Below are 20,855 nucleotides of genomic sequence, written 5' to 3'. Positions count from 1 at the left end.
GTAAGCGCATATTTGCAAACTTTAAGTGCACTGCTATGACCTAACTTATACCCTGCATAACTCATAGATTTTTGCATAATAGAAAAAGACAAAAAAAACCCCACAAAAACCCTTATTACTCAGCTTTTCCATTTAACTCACAGGAAATTGGTAATCAACTACTAAATGTTCATCCCCTGCTATATGTGGCCTGCAAAGCGGGTGAATGAAGCAATTCAAAGTAAGGCAGCATCCAGAGGAGAATGAAGCATTGGCTGCATTGGAAGAATGTTTGAAGGGATTATTTTTTACCCTTCCTCTGAAACCAACCAACAGTGAACATGATAGTGAACACTAAAGCTGACAGGAGAATGAAAGCTATTTACCAAGTATTTTCATATCTTTTTCATCTCAGTTGATTGTCCTTGCTTGTTGGATGCTGCAAAATATGTTAATAGCTTAGGTTTCAGTATCAGAGAAGCCTGGATTCAACATTAGTCTTAACATTATGTACTATCTCATTTTAGACAAGTTGTTTGACCTAAGATTCAATTTTCTCATATTTTGATTTTGTAAATTACTTATTTTTAATTATCATGGATATACAACAGTTATATATTTATGGGGTACATGTAATGCTTTGATACAGGCATACAATGTGTAATCATCAAACAGGGTAAACTGGGGTATCCGTCACCTTAAGCATTTGTCATTTCCTTGTGTTAGGAACATTCTAATCCTACTCTTTTAGTTACTTTAAAATATACAAACAGTGATTCTTATCTGTAGTCACCCTATTGTGCTACCAAATGCTAGCTCTTATTCATTCTATCTAACTGTATTCCTTATATATCTTCAGACGTGCATAACATACTGATCTTTCTAGTTAAAAGAAGTAAACAGCCTTTTGAGCTAGACAATACAGTTATTTTTACCTACATTCTGAACATAGGGAAATCAAAGTTCAATGAATTTAAGAGATTTATACAAGTTACATATGTAGACCACAGCAGCCTTGAGTATGGATTCCAAGATTTCTGGCTCCTGGCTTAAAGCTATTATTATTCCAAAATGCAGGATTCTCAATTTGCCTAGTTTTTGCTGTGTGTTCTGACCTCAGTATTGTACATATGAGTTATTTTCATTTTTAACCCAAACAAATTTTTATTTGATCCAGGTATGTTAAAAAGTAAAGAGAAAAAAAAAAAAAGTCAAACAGCGAGTTAGGTCAACCACGCCTCACATGTTATTTTGGAAGTCTGTCCCTGGTGCTCCTAAAGTGTTTCCATTTTCCACCGATTCTTCCTCTGTTTTACTTCTGAACTCAAAAAAAATGATCAGGCTTTTGCTTCTCTTTGGGATTCCAGCAGTGTTCTATGATGTTGGTAAAGACGTAATGAAGGAGGCCATTTGTAAGTTTAAGTCATTCATGGATTGAATGTTGATTAGGCACTGGTTTAGTCACCATACACTCACCTTAAACATGTTTTTCTATTTAATTAACATAATTATCTCAAAAAATATTGCAATAATAGTGATAGCAAAATGTATGTCTACAAATTAATTTATTCACTTTAAGTTAGAATTTATCCATGTCACCTAGCACAATATACCATATAATTTAAATTATGCATTTGCTTTCTTTATTCTTGGTCAACCCTCATTAGAAATAAACTGCAGGAATTTGTAACTATTGTGGTCCCCACTGTATCCTCAATACCTAGAAAAAGCACCTAGTACATTAACACTTAATAAGCACTTGTTAGATAAATGAATGAATGAATAATTCCTTCAACCAAATATATCCCTCTACTTTCTGGTACTCTTGTACGCTGATTTCCATCCATACCCCAGATGGAAGTATAAACTCCCATCTAATACCAGCCTAACCAGTTTTGCATTGTATCTTTTTTTTTTTTTTTTTTTTTTTTTTTTTTAAGTGAGATAGGGCCTCTCTCTGTCACCCAGGCTGGAATGCAGTGTAATGAACACAGCTTACTGAAGCCTCTCCCTCCCAGGCTCACATGTTCCTCCTGCCTCAGGCTTCCATATGGCTGGGACCATGGGCAGGCACCACCACACCTGGCTAATTTTAAAATGTTTTGTAGAGACTGGATCTCACTATGTTGCCCAGGCTGTTGCTTTCTCACCTATTTAAGTGAGACTTTCACCTATGTAAAGTACAATTTTCCCTTCTGTTTCCTGTATCAGCAACTTATTATACTATCTACTAAATCCTTCCCATTCCCCCATGGTAATGAATTAATATCTATCAACTTGAAAAAAAAAAGTACTTTGACCTCATAACTCCCACCAAACATATCATAATTTGTCTGCTTTCTTGACATAAATCTCTTCTGAAAGAGGTGTCTCTACTTCCTGAATCCACTTCCTCCCTTACGTACACCTCTAAAACTACAATTGCTCTTGTTAATGTAATCAGTGAGCTCCGTGTTGTCAAAGCCAGTGGTCAATGTGATTTTGAAATATGTTTTTTACTTGACTCTTAAAGTATCATTTACTCTCATTCTCCTCCTTTCAACTGTCACCTACTCATCTTCTAAACTTGAATCACTGGAATATCCCATTCCTCAGATGTCTGTGCTCTTTGCTTCCATTCTCTACTGACACCATCTAGGTAATTTCACCCAATGCTATGGCTTTAAATACCATTTAAATGCTAAGGATTCAAATTTAATCATCATCACTAATGTCTCTCCTCGACTCCAGGCTAATATATCCAATTGCATACTTAACATATTTACTTGGATATCTGAAAGGCATTTCAAACTTAATATGCCCAAATCCAAACTTATGATTACTCCTCCACCACCCAAAACCAACACTTCCTCCAATCTACTTTGTTTGAATAAATGGTATCTCCACAATTTCAGTTGTTTATGCCAGAAAACTCAGTATCCTCACAGGCTCCTCTGTTTCTTTCTGCTGTGGTTTAAATGTCTGTGTTCATGTTGAAACTTAACACCCAATGCAAAAGTATTAGGAGGTAAGGTCTTTAGGAGGTAGTTAGACCACTAGAGCTCTGCCCTCATGAATGCAATTAGCAACCTTATAAAAGGGCTGGAGATAACTAGCTAGGCCCTCTTTTGCCCTTCTGTCTTCTACTTGTGAAGACACAGCATTAACCCCTTCTACCATGTGAGAATGCAGCAAGTAGACCCTCACCAGACATGAATGTCAGCACCTTAATCTTATACTTCTCAGCCTCCAGAATTGTAAGAAATAAATTTCTGTTATTTGTAAATTACTCAGTCTCAGATATTTTGTCATAGCACCACAAATGGTCTAAGACACTCTAATACTTCCAATTTAATTCATTGATAAATCCCATAAAGCTCTATCTTCAACATATATTCCTAACCAACTACTTCTTAACACTTCTAACACCCTAATTGAAAGCTTGATCATCTGTCACTATACTACTGCAATGGGCTGCTAAACTAGTCTCCCTGTTTCTAACCATGCCCCTTTCACAGGTAACTGTATTTACACGGTATCTAGTAATCTTTATAAAACAAAAATAAAATCATGTCAAAATTTTGTTGACAGACATTCCTTGGCTTCCCATCACTCATAATAAAACCCGAAGCCTAACCATGGCATACAGGACCCTAAATTACCTCCTTATGACCCACCCCACAGATTCTCTGATTTCATTTCCTATTATTCTCCTACAAATGCTGATGCAATAACAATGGATTCCTGGATATTCCTCAAGTATTCCAAGTACCCTCCTGCCTCTTGGCAATCATATTTTCCTCTGCCTAGAAGGGATTTCCTCAAAACGTTCACATGGCTTGCTCTGTCACTTTTATGCTCAAATGAGACTCTAGCTGAGAAGCCTTCACTGAAGATGAAGTGAAGCCTTCATTTTCAGTGAAGGCTTCTCAGCTATATAGGTATACAGAGTGATGGTGATGGGGGTAGTGACTTATTTCATATAGAATGGTTATAGAAATATTATATATCATTCTATATAATATAAGACACTACCCCCATCACTTTATATACCCTTATCCTTCCTTCAGAGCATTCATCACTAATTGATGTATATGATTTGTTCATTGTCTTTTTCCCTACCTTACAACAGAAGTTCCAATCGAGCAGAAACATTATCTGTTGTGTTAATTGCTATGTCCCAGTCCTAAGACAGTTTCTGGTACATGGTTGACACAATAAATATCTAGTAAGTCAGTGAATGACCCCTCTTAATTATGAAAATTAAGTGTAGGAATAAACGATGGTCCCAGGAAATGTTATACTAGGTTCTATTAATAGATCTGACTTAATGAGTCTGATTCTCACTGAATTCCTATAGCATTCAGAGTTCTAGGGAGTGGTTCAACCAATTTGAATCAGGAGATGAGGGACCTTCAGTGAGGAAAGCTACAAAGACTCTACCTTCTATTCCCCAAGATTTCAGGTTACAGAAACTGGTCAAATAGACTAGGCTGACTCTGTACATCATCTCCTGGTCCAAAAGAACAGCAAGGCTGCAAGAGGGAACTCACCAGGAGGGCAATGGGAGTCTGAGCTGGCAGCCCAGACTCAACATGAGAGTCTATGTGGTTAGGAAGCAAGGCTGATTCTGAAGCCAGACCCTCCAGACTGTGTTGTTCTTTGGGGAGCAGTGAATGCACAATGACTCTACAATGACACTCTAACATCACTGCCCTAGTATGAGGCACCATGTTCAGTGTCAAGGCTAGTAAAGAGAAGCATCTCGATCAGCTTCTGTTGGACTACGCAACACTAGCCTCTGGCAGAAGGAAATTAGGCTTTCAGTTTATTCTCTGCTTTGTGTTTGAAAGCAGAAAATAAAACATTTTGGATTGAGTAAAAAATATCAGAATTCTTAGACAACTCAAGAGAATGGAGTAGGCTAGAAAATGATGAACATGGTGACCAAACACAGTAAGTTCCTACTAATAACAGCAAATCAAGTCTTCACGCTGTTTTCATCAAAAGAAGCATGACTATATTTGCATGCTGGGTTGCTGGAACAAATCGGATCACTTATATGAACAATTCACAAAATGTATTCCATGCGCTATAAAAAGAAATTACCTAGAATATTTCCATGACCAAATGAAATAGGAACACATAGGCTTAAATTTAAACAGCTATATTGACTGGAGGACTTTTCAGAGAAGTAATGAGATAAAGTACAGCATTTTCCAAATTTATGAGATTAGGAAAACCTTCTTTATAAGGGAATTTCATGAGAGTAAAATTCTGGGAAGCACATTTGAGAAATGCTGTTAATTCTGAACTACATGGAATAAATGTATTCTGCAGGAAGTTTGATTAATGACTTGATTGAATACTATTGTTTGGGGCCAGTGAGATATGGTACCAGAATTCACGCAAAATAATTTATTCAATGAAAAATATTTCATTTTAATTCTATACTTTTGAGAAAATATTTTTAAACTCCTAAAGATGGGAAATTTGGATGGGAATGAGCTACTGCATGTGGCAGGCATAAGTTATTCAATTTATAGAGTCCCTCATTTCATTTTCACAAGAACTCTATAAGATATGCATTGTTCTCTCTACTTTTCATATGAAGAAAACAAAAACTCGAGCTATTTAAGTGACTTACCCAAAAAACTAATGGTAGAACTTCTTCCTCTCAGACTTTTGGCTAAGATCAAGTGTAAAAAAAAAATTAATGGCAGGGCCAGAGTTTGAATCCAGGCCATTCCAGTGCCAAAATCACAGGGACCCACCCTTCCTTCTTTTCTTCTTTCCTTCCTCCCTTTCTTTCTTTCTCCCTCTCTCCCTCCCTCCCTCCCATTCCATCTCCCTGTCTCTCTTTTTCCCTCCCTCCCTCTCTCCCTCCATCCTTCCTTTTTTCTTTCTTTCCTTCCTTGCTTTCTTCCTTCCTTCCTTCCTTTCATTCTTTTTTTTTTTTTTTTTTTTTTTTTTTTTTGAGACAGAGTCTTGCTCTGTTGCCAGGCTGGAGCACAGTGGTGCGATCTTGGCTCACTACAACCTCTGCCTCCTGAGTTCAAGCAATTCTCCTGCCTCAGCCTCCCGAGTAGCTGGGATTATGGGCACGCACCACCACATCCAACTAATTTGTTGTTTTTGTTGTTGATGTTAGTAGAGATGGGTTTTTGCCATGTTGGCCAGGATGGCTTTGATCTCCTGACCTCATCATCTGCCCGCCTCGGCCTCCCAAAGTTCTGGGATTACAGGTGTGAGTCACTACCCCCTTCTCTCCCCTCCCCTCCCCTCCCTCCCTCTTCTTTCTTTCTCTTTCCCTTCCTTCCTTCCTTCCTTCCTTCCTTCCTTCCTTCCTTCCTTCCTTCCTTCTCTCTCTCTCTCTCTCTCTCTCTCTTTCTTTCTTTCTTTCTTTCTTTCTTTCTCTCTCTCTCTCTTTCTTTCTTTCTCTCTCTCTCTTTCTTTCTTTCTTTCTTTCTTCCTCGCTTCTTTATTTCTTTTTCATGATGCTTCCCTAAAATCCAAAATCAGTCAAAAATCAGCATTCTCCCACCAAGGTTTAGTTTTCCGTTATGAAAGAAATACTCGAATTTGGAAATCAGCAACAATTTTGTAGGGCTCATGAAAAACGGGTTCCATTTAGAATTATAGTGATCCATTATTTTATATGGACCACCCTGCACTTCCTATATTCTCCCCAGGCTCTTTTTATTTCTTGGGAGAAAAAAAACTTGTTCTCTTAAAACACAAGTTTCATTTAAGAGAATAATTAATTATTATTTAAAGGGCAGTTCAAATGTCATTTCAAATCATACCCTATTTCCTTTCGTCCACAGCACTCCGCATGAATGTGAACTGATTCAATGGGAGACTTACTATTTTTACAATGGTCAATTTTTTTTTGCAGTGCATGTTTCAGTTAGTTGTGTGGTAAGGAAAAAAGCAAAGATTTAGTGCAGATGTGCCCAGTTACCACTTGAGACCTAGACCAGTATTTTGCATTCTTGTTTCTCCTTTATAACCACATAAAGAGTTATTCAAATTTGGGCAATATCAAAGAACTTAATATACAAATTCAAACAAATTATTCAAAAGAAAAAAAGCAATCTCTTTTTTTGTCTTTACCTTTTCTCAATTGCCATTCAAATTGATTATGATTTTGTTATTTCATAGTCAAATAGTCTTCTGCCTTAAATATAATTTTTCCTTCCCCAAGTTGAGCTCTGAAGTACCACTGTTATAGTAAATTATAACTGTAAGAGTTTGACTTCCTAATACTCGCACTGTCTAACAAATTGGGAAACTTAAATGTTTTGGAGATAAATGGTGGAATGCCAATTTTGTGGATTCAATCTCTGGTAAATTCCAATTCTCAATCATATAGCATTAATTCGGATCAAATTTCTACTGGGATTTTATACATGGAAAAAATATGCATACATAAATCCACATATATATTCATTTGCAATCAGAAAAACAATTTAAAACTCTGTTTGTCGTAATCATGATATAGATAACATGACCTTTTCCAACCTCCTGCCCCCAGGTAACATTTTCAACCTCAATCTGGCAATAATCTTTAAACACAATTTAGACAATAATAAGACAGCCTTCTTATCCATCTCATTACTGAATAACAATGTCAAATAATAGGTATCCTAAAAAACAAGAGTGTAAGTTGGCACAGCCACTTTGAAGAGTAACTTGGCAACATATAGTTAAATTTCAAATGGGAAATGGGCATATGCTACGATCTGATGATTCCACTTCCTGGCTGTCTTATCTTGGGTTTCTGTAACAAAACACCATAGACTGGGTGGGTTAAACAATAGACATTTATTTCTAATAGTTCTGTAGGCTAGGAAGTCCAAGATGAAGGTGCTGATGGATTTGCTTCTTAGTGAAAACCTTCTTCCTGGTTTGGAGATGGCTGCCATCTCACTGTCTATTCATTTAACCTCTTTGTGCAGTGAGAGAAAAAAAGAGGGAGAAAACTTTTTCATGTCTCTCTCTCTTCTTTTAAGGGCACTAATAATATCATGGGGGATTCACTCTCATGATCTCCATGATCTCACCCAAACCTGATTACTTTCCAAAGACCGTACCTCCTAATACCATGTTAGGGGTGAGGACTTCAACACGTGAGCTTTTTTTTTTTTTGAGGCAGAGTTTCGCTCTTGCTGCTCAGGCTGGAGTGCAATGGTGCAATCTCAGCTCACTGCAACCTCTACCTCCCAAGTTCAAGTGATTCTCCTACCTCAGCCTCCCAAGTAGCTGGGATTACAGGCATGCACCACCATGCCTGACTAATTTTGTATTTTTAGTAGAGATGAGGTTTTTCTGTGTTGGTCAGGCTGGTCTCAAACTCCCGACCTCAAGTGATCCACCTGCCTCGGCCTCCCAAAGCACAGGGATTACAGGCATGAGCCACCATACCCAGCCTCAACATGTGAATTTAAAAGGACAAATTCATTCAGTCCCTAACATTGATGGTAGACAAGTTTTGAGTTTTTGCCCATAGAAACACAAATATACAAATATGCATAATCCTTGAAATACTCTTGGTCCTACTAAAATAGGTTTAGTTATACATGGTTTAGTTCTCAGAAAATGATATTGAGGAGAAAGGAAGGTGAAAATGATAAATGTAGTAATGTAACTACTATAAACATTTTAAAACCAAAAGGTATAAATTGTTTATGATACTTATGTGTATACAAAATAAACATGAACAAGAAAGATGCACACCAAATTTATCATAGAGATTATATAGGGACAGGAAGAGTAGATTAGGATTAGCACTGGTGGTTAATGGGAAATAAGTAAAACAAAATGTTAACAGTTATTAGTTCTGGCCGTAGATGATCTACTATTCTACATATTTTTCTGAAGTATTTACATTTTTAAAATTAATTTTTAAAACAATTAAATTCTTAGAATCCTAGGTGCTTTATGATTAGTAGCAAATTATCAGGCTGGGCACAGTAGCTCACATCTGTAATCCCAGCATTGTGGGAGATCAAAGCAAGCTGAGCTCAGGAGTTGGAAACCAGACTGGGCACTAAAGTGAGACCCTGTCTCTGCAAAAATCTTTTAAAAAACTAGCCAGGCACGGTGACGCTCACCTTTGGTTTCAGCTCCTTCAGAGGCGAAGGCAGGGGGACCCCTTGAGCCCAGGAATTCAAGGCTGTAGTGAGCTATGATGATGTCACTGCGCTCCAGCCTGGGTGACAGAGACTCCAACTCAAAGACAAAACAAAACAAAACAAAATTACTGGCAAGACTGAGGTTGAAAGTGATATCTGGGGACAGAAGGTTGGAAAGGTCATGTTATCTTTATCATGATTATGACAAGTGGGATTTTATTCGCAGAATAACCAAACTTGTTTAACAGGACTGATAATGATATACTGGATGTTCCAATGAAATATTTACCCAGTTTGGATGTTGAAAAGGCATTTATAAATATAGAAAACTTGTGAAAATTTATACTATAATATGCTAAGACCACTAGTTGGCATTAGTAATGTGTTACATGATTGCATTAATTGCAATCTGGATAAAAAGTAGTATAATCGCATCCAACACTGAGCAACCTAAAGAAGGATTATAGTATAACTGGAAGATGGAAAATGTTGCTGTTATTCAAAGACAATGTAGATATGAATTCTAAACTAAACCATCAGTGGATTTAGCCATTGAGTTTCAAAACTAGTTGGAGATTAGGGATATTTTGCAGGAAAATATGCAGAATAAAGGAGGAAGTAGAGAAATAAATATGGAAGTATATGGTATATGGAATAATAAAGCACCTTTTCCCAAAACTCTAGCTAAGCTAATGGTAAATATTTTGAACCTATGCTCCTCAAGCAGCACACTTAGAGCATCTAATGTCAAATGTTTAGATTCAGATGATGGTGGGCATTGGCATTTTACTGAGATGCATTATATAGTAAATCATTTTTTATTTGAGACTTGTAGGTGCTAAAGATATGTCCTTGCCAAAACTGTGACTGCATTGGCTAAAGCCCCCATCATTTTTCACTTGATTAATGTCTCAGTTTATCTCCTTCCTCCAGTTTCTATCCCCTTTTAAACTTATTGTCCACTCTAACATCGTACGTCAGATATAAAATTCTGATTATGTTAGTCCCCTATTTAAAAACCTGCAATGAGCTAGCCCTGTTGACTTGGAGACATTTCCTCTAAGAATAGTCAAGTAAAAAAAGCAAGATGCAGAAAAATATGCAAAGTATTATTTTGTAAAGCAAACAATGGCCAAAAAAACCCTATGTATATGGATATTGAATATATACATATACTGTATGCTTGAATGTAATTATATAACCAAGGAGAAAACAAAGAAAGGATACAAAATAAGTGTTAATGTGAGTTGGGGAAGGAAAGATGTGGGTAGAGAAGGAGGATAAGACAGGAAGGAGAGAAAAAAGTGGGAGGCAGGAGTCAATTAAAAAATGAAAAAGAAAAATAATATGTATGATCATCTTTATATATTGATGTAAAATGTGTGTGATATTTTTATGTAAACACTTGAAAAATGAAAAATAGTAATAATTATAATTTCCTATTGTCTGTAGGAAGTTTAAACCTTTTGGCTTAAAACAGTCATTGCAATTTCCTGATTATCTTGTAATTGTTCCAGCCTTGTGTACCAGCTACACTTGCTTCACAGTTTCCACACGACACCATCCTAACCTTCCCTATCCAACCCTTACACAACCCAACGTGCATCTGGGATGCCCTTTCCTCCTTTCTTCCTAGAGAAGTCCTATCTTCATTCAAGAGCCTGTTCAAACATCCTTTGCAAAGACTTTCTTAAACTCAGATGCTCCATCTTCCCTGTGCCCTGAAGTGTTTGTAGAACTTTGCATTGTGATGTTAAGTTGCATTGTGATTACTTTTGAACATATTTCAGCATTTTCTTCTCTCATAAATAGCTAGCTCCATGAGGAAAGGAATCATACGCTTAATTTTTGCACATCAAACACGTGGAATAAACCAGTATTTAGGAGATGGTAAGCAATTTTTGTTGATTTTACTGATTTCTGTTTGATTTTACATTTTAAAATGATGCTCAGTATTGTTGTGCATTGATGTTGTGTTTATTGTATGCCTAGGTTAAGCATTTACATCTCCAATAAACCAACTCACTTTATTCCAGTTTATGGCCATGATTTACAGATATCTTACACTTGTCTCTGTAGCCAGGTATTAAGGAAAGATTCTTTCTATCTAAGATTTGGGGGAGGCCCCCAAAATCAAAACGGAAACAATAGGTGGCAAGTTCTCCCACATTCTAAAATAAGGCAATGGACCTCCTAAACAAAACCTCAAAGGAAGTGGACTGAAACTGCTTAGTGACTCAACATCTACTCAAGGGTCTGAAACAGTTGATATTGAGGAAACTGAGAGACATAAGAATTTCTCTGCAGAATGTTGTTGGAGGCTGTTGCTATTTTCCATCTCCCTCATCTGTAAGAGAGGCATCAAGAACACCTCACAGAGAGTTTAATGTTTATCCCTAAAGCTTGGAGGACAAAGGACACATGTGTTTGGTCCACCTTTGAGAAATTTCAGGCAAAAGACTCTATAGCTGGAGTTGCCTACTTAGAGGCAATGCAAAGAGATACAGCTGTCCTTGGAGCCAGTTGCACTTCCACGGACAATAAAGCACAGGCTGGTGTTTCCATGACCCAGTGTGGGCTTTTTAGATGACATCTGGGTAAGAATTTCTTTTAAAAGGATTTTTTTCTGAGGATGAGGCAATCTTGGCATAAAGAAGCTATGGGGTACTAACTGATGTAGAAGCTGAGGGGCTATTGAAGCAATCAAACAGAAAGAGACTAGACGGTTTTAGTGAGGGAATTTCTGCAGAACCCATAAGAGTGTCCCACATCAGCTGAGAGCATATTAGATTGGTGCAAAAGTAACTGCGGTTTTTGACTTTAAAGTAATGTCAAAAACCGCAATTCCTTTTGCACCAGCCTAATGCGACAAGCCAATGTAGACCACTAGCATCCCTGCCCTTGCCTCTCTTCCCTCTTTCTCCACCGAGGAATGGTGAAAACCCCAGAGCCAGTGGTTAGGGGAATGGCAGTGGAACCAATACGGGAAATGAGAGCTTTTGCATTTACAGAAATCTGAGATTACTGATTATTGCATGGACTAGTCATTTTAATTACTGAAATGGGGTTCTGACTGTAAGTGACTAGAGTACTTCCTTTATTGTCCAAAAGGGGATGAAAAAGATATAGAACTTACCTAAGATTTCAACTGTGGTAGGGAAAGAGTGATTCCATAAAGAGTTTCAGTTTATTATGCTCTAGCTGTTCAAACTGGTTGCGTATGTTATTTTATACAAGAATGGAATGAGAAATATATGTTAATTTGTATACATCAATTGCTACCACTGGAGAAAATAATCAAGTACATTCCTGGCTCAGAAAGAAATAATGAATCATTTTTATATTTAAGACTTACAGAGTAAATTGTCTATTTCATCATATATATGAAAACATAAAACAGATGTGAACAATAAACCTTATTTTTATAGACAAAATATCCTCTTAATTTCTTGATTGAAACTCACAATTAAATTATTGTGGCATTTTCAACACAAAAAAAATCTTCATAAATAATTTTAGATAGCCATACAATAAGATGCTCTCATCATAGTCCAACAGAGTAATAAAGAGTACATGTTTAAAGGATTTTTTGCCTTGCTATGATAATTTACTGCATGTCAGGTATGATAGTAGGCAAGAAGCATGAAGAACCAAGTGTGAGGAAGACCATACCCTCATTATAAGAAATTCACAGCCTAGAAGAAAGATGAATGCATTAAAAAATGCCCACCACTGGGCTAGTAAAGGCCCCTGTCAGGTCACATCTAGACTGCTACTACCAACTATGCTTGTTGCCTCCAGACTCAACCCCTTTCACCCATCTTCTACACTGATTACTAAACTAAAACTAATATGACCATGCCACCTGCTTGCATTGAATGTGCTGCTGGTTTCTAGGAAACCTCAATGCTAATTTCTAATACTTTAACCTGATAATCTGCTCTCTGCCTACCTCTCCATCCTCCCTTCTAAATATTCTCCTCTTGTTAACTTTATACTCCAGTACCTCAAACTATATCACATTGTTCCCCACCTCCTGAGCCCTTGCCCATGCTTTTCTTTCTCCCTGGCACCCTTTCCTATCTCATCTGCCTGCAAAACTCTAGTTCATTCTTTGAAATCCTGCTAAGATATTCACCTCTTCTGTAAGGTCTTTCTTGCCCACCCCTGTTTAGTGAACAACTCACATGCTTATTTATATAAATTCCATTTTCAGCCATACTTCTATAATGGCACATATGACACTGGTCTTAAAATTACTCACTTTGAATCTTGTCTCTAACACTACACTCTGAGCACCTGGTACTGTGACTGGAACATTGTGGACAATGAACAAATTAAATAACTGAACCAACTCAAATTTGGATCAGTCATACAATGACATGTACTGACCTTGATTAGGGGCCAGCACTATGGCTTTATTGCCTAATGACCTAGGCTTTTCTTAGGACTCAAATGGAAAGTTGTTAAAAGGCCCTTCTGATTAACTCAAAAACAGATTAAGGCAGTTTGAAGGAGAACTGGCTGTGAATTTGGCTTCGAGTTTATGTGCTAGAATCTGAGGGGTCCTGAGAGGTTCAAAGTGTCCAGGTCCTATAAGGAATCGGGGATTGGAAGATAAAATTAGCTAACACCACCGAGAAGACAAACAAGAAATCCCTGCAGCATGGCTGATAATCATCTGCACTTTGTTTATACCTTAGGATCCCTTTGTTTTTTCACATGGCTTCCATGCTTCTCTGTCTTCCCCCAAAGGCATACTCATGTTTAGAGAACGTGTAATAAAAATATTAGATTAAACAATAACAAGGACTGCTTTTCTCTTACTGGAAATTCACACAATTTATATAAATATATAAACATTCAGGAAGAATATTAACCAAATACTTTTCCCGCTGAAATGAAATTACTTTCTTACTTGATTCTTTTTTTTTCCCTGAGACAGGGTTTTGCTTTGTCACCCAGGCTGGAGTGCAGTGGTGCAATCTCTGCTCATTGCAACCTTTGCCTCCCAGGTTCAAGTGATCCTCCTGCCTCAGCTTCCACAGTAGCTGAGACTACAGGCGCATGCCAGCACACCCAGTTAATTTTTGTATTTTTGGTAGAGAGGGGTTTCACCATGTTGCCCAGGCTGGTCTCGAACTTCTGAGTTCAAGCAATCCACCTGCCTCGGCCTTTCAAAGTGCTGGGATAACAGGCCTGAGCCGCTGCACCCAGCCTCAAACTTGATCGTTTTTTTAAAAGCAAAGACTTAGACTATTTTCAGAATTTTTATTATTCCTAAATATAATTGAATGGGAAATATTTAATTTCTCCTTAGCAGCACAATCATATCTTCATTTTTACAAACATCTTAGTAATTAATGGTTCTTCACCTGACCACTGTTACTACCACTAGTAGCTGGGCACTCTTAGGATCTGCTTATCTATCCCAGAGATCAATTTTAGTTGGTTTATGTACGCTAGGCTCCTCAGTTTTTAAGGCTTGCATACACAACAAGAAATCTAGTCCATCTGGATATACTTTGTGATCTTGATTCTACATGCCCCAAGAGATGAACTACTGAACAGCCCATTGCAAGCCAAGCCGTATGGTTTCTAACCATCCATTCACTCATTTAGCAAATATTTGTTTAGTGAGCTTCTACTGTGGGTCAAGCACTGAACTACACATTGTAAATACTTAGATACAAAGAGCACCCATTGCTTTCAGAGATATCCCTGGTGAATTCACAATTACAAATCCCCAAGGTAAATGCTATGTTAAAAGATGCTGGAGGATGAGAGGGCTCCAGGGAAGTTTCCCAAGGAAACTTCCCAGAAAAGGTCATGCTTAAATAAGCTTTCGAAGATGAGTAACAGGCCAAATAATGGAGAAGGGAATTCCAAGCAGCAGGAACCACAGATGCCACAGCATGAAAGCATGGGCCTGAAGGTGCTTTTAGAAAACTCCAGGCTTTAGATGCAGCTGAAGGCTGGGTGTACACAGGGGTATAGAGAGAAAAGAAGCTGGACTAAAAGACAGGCCCTGATGGTCAACAGCCTCTTACGCCATGTCTAGATTTTTACCCTGAAATTTATCAAGAGCCACTTTAGACATTTTAGCGAGGGGCTTCATCAGATTGGTGTTTGAGAAAAACCATTCTGGCCAAAGTGTAAATGACTCAGGGGAGCCAGAGGGTTACTACAGTAATCCAAGTGAGATAGGGAATACTAAAAAATGAATCTGTTGAGGAGAGAATATGATGAGGTCAGTTTGGGGTAACCTGGGATAGTTGCTAGAAAGTTGACCTGAGCACACTTCTTGGTTTATATGGTATACAGTTTACCTACCCTTGCAGCCCTCGAAACAGCATACATTTCAGTCTGGGCGGCACACTCTCACTGCACGGTCTGCAGACATAGTAAACTAGCCAGTAGCACTGTAAGCTACTGCTAACTCTAGACTTGTAGTTTTGTAGTTTTGAAATAGTTGGCTATCCTTGAATTTTCCACATTGCAAAATTTGCTTTTTGAATTTTAACCACTTTGATTTAGCCTTGAATCACAGCAAAACAAAACAAAAACAAACAAACAAACAAAAAACCAACTGTGTTCTAGTTGTCTTGCTTACTGGGAAATCTGGTGGGAGAAAGAAAAAAAGCCAGAGAAATCCTTCCCTCGGCTATGTTTATTGGCCAGCACTCCACAGGGCATACCAAGAAGATAAGAACAGGAGGAGTGGGGGTCAATCTTCTCTTCTAGGGGTACCCAGGAGTGGAGGACTGTGGTCCTTGGTGTTTTGGTTCAGTCTGTTAACATATAGAAAATTAACAGGAAGCCACACAGCTTTGAAAACTATGTTACAAAGTCCTTTGCCATAATTTCTTACAGTAAAATTATTTTGATAAGTGAATATTTGGATTATTCATGTTTCTCTAATAATAATTCCATTTCATATGCCAAGGAGTTACTATATCTGTCTGTGTCTGGAAATAAGGGAAAAGATCTAAGCTAGAGATATTCAATTATAACTCAATTAACAAAAACAAAGTAAAGGACTTTTTTTTCTTATTTTATTATATTTTATATTTTAAGTTGTAGGGTACATGTGCACAACATGCAGGTATGTTACATATGTATACATGTGCCATGTTGGTGTGCTGTGCCCGTTAACTCGTCATTTACATTAGGTATTTCTCCTAATGTTATCCCTCCCCACTCCCCCCACCCCACGACAGGACCCGGTGTATGATGTTCCCCACCCTGTGTCCAACTGTTCTCATTGTTCAGTTCCCACCTATGAGTGAGAACATGCAGTGTTTGGTTTTCTTTCCTTGCGATAGTTTGCTCAGAATGATGGTTTCTAGCTTCATCTATGTCCCTACACAGACATGAACTCATACAGTAAAGGACATTTTTTATCCCATACTCTTTTGCATGTGAAAGAAGAACTGTCTCTAACTCTATCTTAAAGGTAAACGACCAAAATAAATATATGGACGTGAGTATCAAATATTCCAAATAATAGGCTACAAAAACTAAACAAATATTTGGGTTTTTTAATTTAATGATCAAAAACCAGACTGTCATCCTGCCACATGTTCTGATGTGAATGGATATAAAAAGTTCAGCAATTCATACACTTTATAAATTTCATTGTTTAAAATATGATTAACTCCAAAACTTTGATTTCCAACACAAAGAAAATACTTCATTGAATCTTGAATTAACAGGCAACGTTAAAGTGATAAGATTTTATAAGTCTAAGATTCTATTCAGAATGGTAAAAATTAAACTAATGAAACTATGTGAACTACTAGCTCATTAAAATTTTTATTTTAACTTATAAACATGTAGTATGCAAAAATTAAAGGTTATTTTTGATTATTTCAATTGGTACACTAAGAAAATGCTGAGTTATTGAGTATTATTCTAGGTTCATAAAACCCCAAAGTGTAAATGCATTTTATATCTTCATAAAAACACCTTACATAAAAGACCAATATGAAGTAACACAAGAAATCAGCACATTTTCTACCTCTTGATAGCAGTGACCAGAAATAGAATTCTTGAAAAAAATTAAATAAAATAAAACCAGCTTCTTAGTTAGCAACTTTGGAGTTTTCCGGTCTGTTATGTGGTTGGACTACTGCTGGAGTGTCTGGGTTGGGTTGACCACCCATCTAGCACTCAATCCACATGCCCAGTTTTGTGGATGTCTTTCTGCCCTTATGTTTTTAAAGTCATGTTTGATTTTTCACTGACCTCCTGTTATGATGACCTTTGAAGCAAAAACATTACTATTCTCCCCCATGAGCTATGCATGATGTTGTAAATGTGATTTAAGTATTGGGCAGAGGGTTAAAAAAAAAAAAAATCCATGTAGGAAGCCAAACAAATTTTGGGGAAAATGCAAAAATTTAAACCTCTGAGAATTTCCCAGGAGCCACACACTATTTCCAGAGTTTGAAAAGAATGTGGTAAGAAGTTTTACAAAACGGAGACTATTAAAAATAAGTAACAGAAAGAAAAGGGAAATGTAATTCATTTGTTGAACAAAATAAAAGACAGTGTTTTGAAAAGCACATTTAATAATGCCTAGATGTACTCCAAGTGGTACCACATGGTTTCTTAGGGCAGCTAGGGTTTGGTCTCGCCTTAATGATGACATGTGGAATGTTAAAGTCAGGAAAAGGCTCAGAAACCATGTAGGATTTCTTCGTTGTTGCTGTTGTTATTGTTTGAAACAGTCTCACTCTGTTGTCCAGGCTGGAGTGCGGTGGTGCAATCTTAGCTCACTGTAACCTCTGCCTCCCCGGTTCAAGCGACTCTCTTGCCTCAGCCTCCTCAGTAGGTGGGATTACAGGTGTGAGCCACCACACCTGGCTAATTTTTCTATTTTTGTAGAGACGGTGTTTCACCTGTTGGCCAGGCTGGTCTCGAACTCCTGACGTCAAGTGATCCACCCACCTCAGCCTCCCAAAGTGCTAGGATTACAGGCATGAGTCACTGTGCCCAGTCAGCCAAGTAGGATTTCTGATCTACTATCACCACATCCAACTTCAACCCAAGTAGTGCTGGGTATTTTACAGGTGGCCTCTGTTCGAACAAAGTGTTTCACAGCTTTAAGAAAAATTTGAAAATCATTAATTCAGTCTGGAATTCAGAAAGGTAAATTCACTTCAAGTAACAATGCAGCAGATTTGAGAGTGGAATCTCTTTCTCCTGACTACTGGTCCAGGTTTTATTTCTCTACCTCATGGCAACTCAAATGAATTCAGCCTGCAAATATGGAAGATACTGTTACAGTGTAGCACAGTTAGGAAATAAGCCTAACTTTTTTCTTAGACACTACACTCTTTTGTCCACTTAGACTTTTAATTGTTTTTATTTAAAACTGAGTCACGTTTCTATTTTTTGTCTGTTTTTTGTTGGTTTGTTTGGTTTTTTACTTTTACTCTTTGGTTGGTGTGTGTGTGTGTGTGTGTGTGAGACAAGGTTTCACTCTTTTGCACAGGCTGGAGTGCAAGAGTAAATGCTGCATTTACTCTTTCTTCTTTATGAACAGAACTCGATGTAGCTAAGGGTTGCAGTATAATTAGCTAAAGACTATATTTCCCAGCTTCCCTTACAGGTAGGGAGCCCTAGGACTAAGTTCTACCAATAAATGTAAGCAGAAGCTGTTGAGTGAGACTCATTCCGCTGGCACATGTATTTGCCCTTTCTCCCTCCCTTTTCTTTCTGCCTAAAATGGTCACATTTTGTACAGAACTTCCTTTGTCACAACTGTGGAGCAGAAATGTCGAAGGATACTGAGGCACGTCGAAGACAAGGAATAACACACCAGCACTGGAACTTTAGGCTTTCGTTGGCTGGTTGTTGTTAATCAAATTCCTACTTGGTACACTTTGGGGCAAAGTCATATGATGAAAATGCTTCAATTACTATCATAGTTTAAAAGTAGCATAGTAATGATAGCCTAAATGTGTAAAGACATTTCAAAGGAAATTTATCGTTCACTGGTAGTAACATAAGTTTGAATCTTCTATTCCTGTTTTTAAAAGGATCCCAAACTCTGAATGTGACAGTAGGACCATAGTTCGATGTGTGGAAAAAGGCTTTCCTGGGAAATTCCTCTGAAACCAAATCTTTGTGAAGTAAAACTGATTTTAATCAGAGTACATAAAGGGAATAGAAGTGTACTATTCTCATGTTTTGATTTACAAAATTATGTCTAGAAATAAACAGTGTTATTGTTTTCCTGAAGATAATATCCATATATTAATACAAACAGTGTAAGGGTCTGTTATCTCAGGTTAATTAAATACATAGTGGGAAAGACAAAGAGAAATGGGTTAAAGAGTAAAAATATACAATTAGATAGAAGAAATAAATTCAGTGCTTGACAGTAGAGTAGAGTGATTATAGTTAAACAAAAATGTCTTGTACTCAGGAGACATACACCCTAAATTCCTTAACCTGATCGCTATGCATTACATACATGTAACAAATTTTCACATATGCCTTATAAATCTGTACAAATATAAAGCATATAATATCAGAGCCCTGAAGAAACCTTGATGATGATGTAGCTCATCCTCTCTTTTTACTATGGAAAAGACCAAAAAAAAAAAATTAAAAGAGATTAAGGCTATATTTCTTAACGTTTCACAATTCACTGGGTTCTTTCTTAAATGAAGGAACTTAATAGTGGAAGAAGAAAGTATTTCTTGTACTTACTTAAGAGTTCTCCCTGATTGACTTTTTATCCTGGCATCCCCGTCAACCAGCATGCCCTTCCTCCCCCTACTTTTAACTCCTCCTTTCCCTAACCTGGTAACTCAGCCTTTAAGATCCAGGCACACTTGTGTCTGTCTTTGCTACCCAAGAGGCTAAGGAAACAGGATCATATGAGCCCTGGAGTTTGAGGTTACAGTGAATTATGATCTCACCACTGCACTCCAAGCTGGACAGCAGAGTGAGATGCTGTCTCTAAACAAACAAACAAATAAACAAACAAAGACTCAGGCATGATCTCAACCGTAGAACTATAAACTGTCCCTGACTGCCCACCCCACAATACACACATCCCCTAGCCAGGTAAGGAGCTTTTCCTCTTCACTGTCTGCACACTGTGCCTATACCATCTCACACTCCCTTCAGATCCTAGTGATCTGGGTACATGTTCTCTTTCCCAAAAGAAAAGTGAACGCTCTAAGGGCAAGGACCAAACCTGTATCTCCCAGCATGCAGCATGGGATCTGACCACATACACTTTCCCTAATATTTATTTTTTAGAAAATATATGCTAGTGAACCCTAGGGCAGCGAGGACAGATGCTGAATCAGTGGAATCTTACTCAGCTCTTTGGTGTAGTCTGAAACCCCTGCTCCTATTGACTTCAGCCAAACATAATCTCAGGAGAACTGGCTCCAAAAAGCCATAAAGAGGTTTAGAGGTTTAGTAACACTAGAAAGCTGTAAACAACCCATTTTAATGCATGGTACAATTCAAAGTATATGGTTTTGTCTTTTGGGAGGGTGTAAGAATTCAATTATAAGGATCAAATAAGAGCAGCTAAATAAACAGAACAGGCTCGATAAAATCATTTGTGTAAGTCTCTGGTCGCTCAGGCTTGGTTTCCTAGAACATTGTACAAGGTCCAGGTTTTTAAATTAATAGGTTAATCTAGGTTTAAGAAAGGAATAACAATGGAAAAAGCACTGATGTAAAGTGTAGCAGGAAATCCCACTATTGGAGGAAGCATATTTCCTAGAG

At 37.6% G+C, this 20,855-nt stretch overlaps 2 long non-coding RNA genes across 4 annotated transcripts in view; both read right to left on the bottom strand.

Annotated features, from left to right (window-relative positions):
* Window positions 1–14,085, bottom strand: part of LOC110743617 — a 67,149-nt gene extending 53,064 nt beyond the window's left edge. Inside the window, exon 1 of the long non-coding RNA XR_002522937.2 lies at window positions 9,075–14,085. This is a non-coding gene — a long non-coding RNA (uncharacterized LOC110743617). The remainder of the gene's footprint in view (window positions 1–9,074) is intronic.
* Window positions 14,086–18,004: 3,919 nt separating this feature from the next.
* The window catches only part of LOC110743615, a 75,687-nt gene continuing 72,836 nt past the window's right edge, over window positions 18,005–20,855 (bottom strand). For all 3 annotated transcript variants that reach the window (XR_004183979.1, XR_004183981.1, XR_004183982.1), the window contains one exon: window positions 18,005–18,200. This is a non-coding gene — a long non-coding RNA (uncharacterized LOC110743615). The remainder of the gene's footprint in view (window positions 18,201–20,855) is intronic.

Source organism: Papio anubis, chromosome 5 (assembly GCF_008728515.1).
Source record: "Papio anubis isolate 15944 chromosome 5, Panubis1.0, whole genome shotgun sequence".
In the NCBI taxonomy this organism is placed as follows: Eukaryota; Metazoa; Chordata; class Mammalia; order Primates; family Cercopithecidae; genus Papio; species Papio anubis.
The sequence above is the reverse complement of the archived record's forward strand: the minus strand, read 5'-3'. Positions and strand labels throughout refer to the sequence as shown.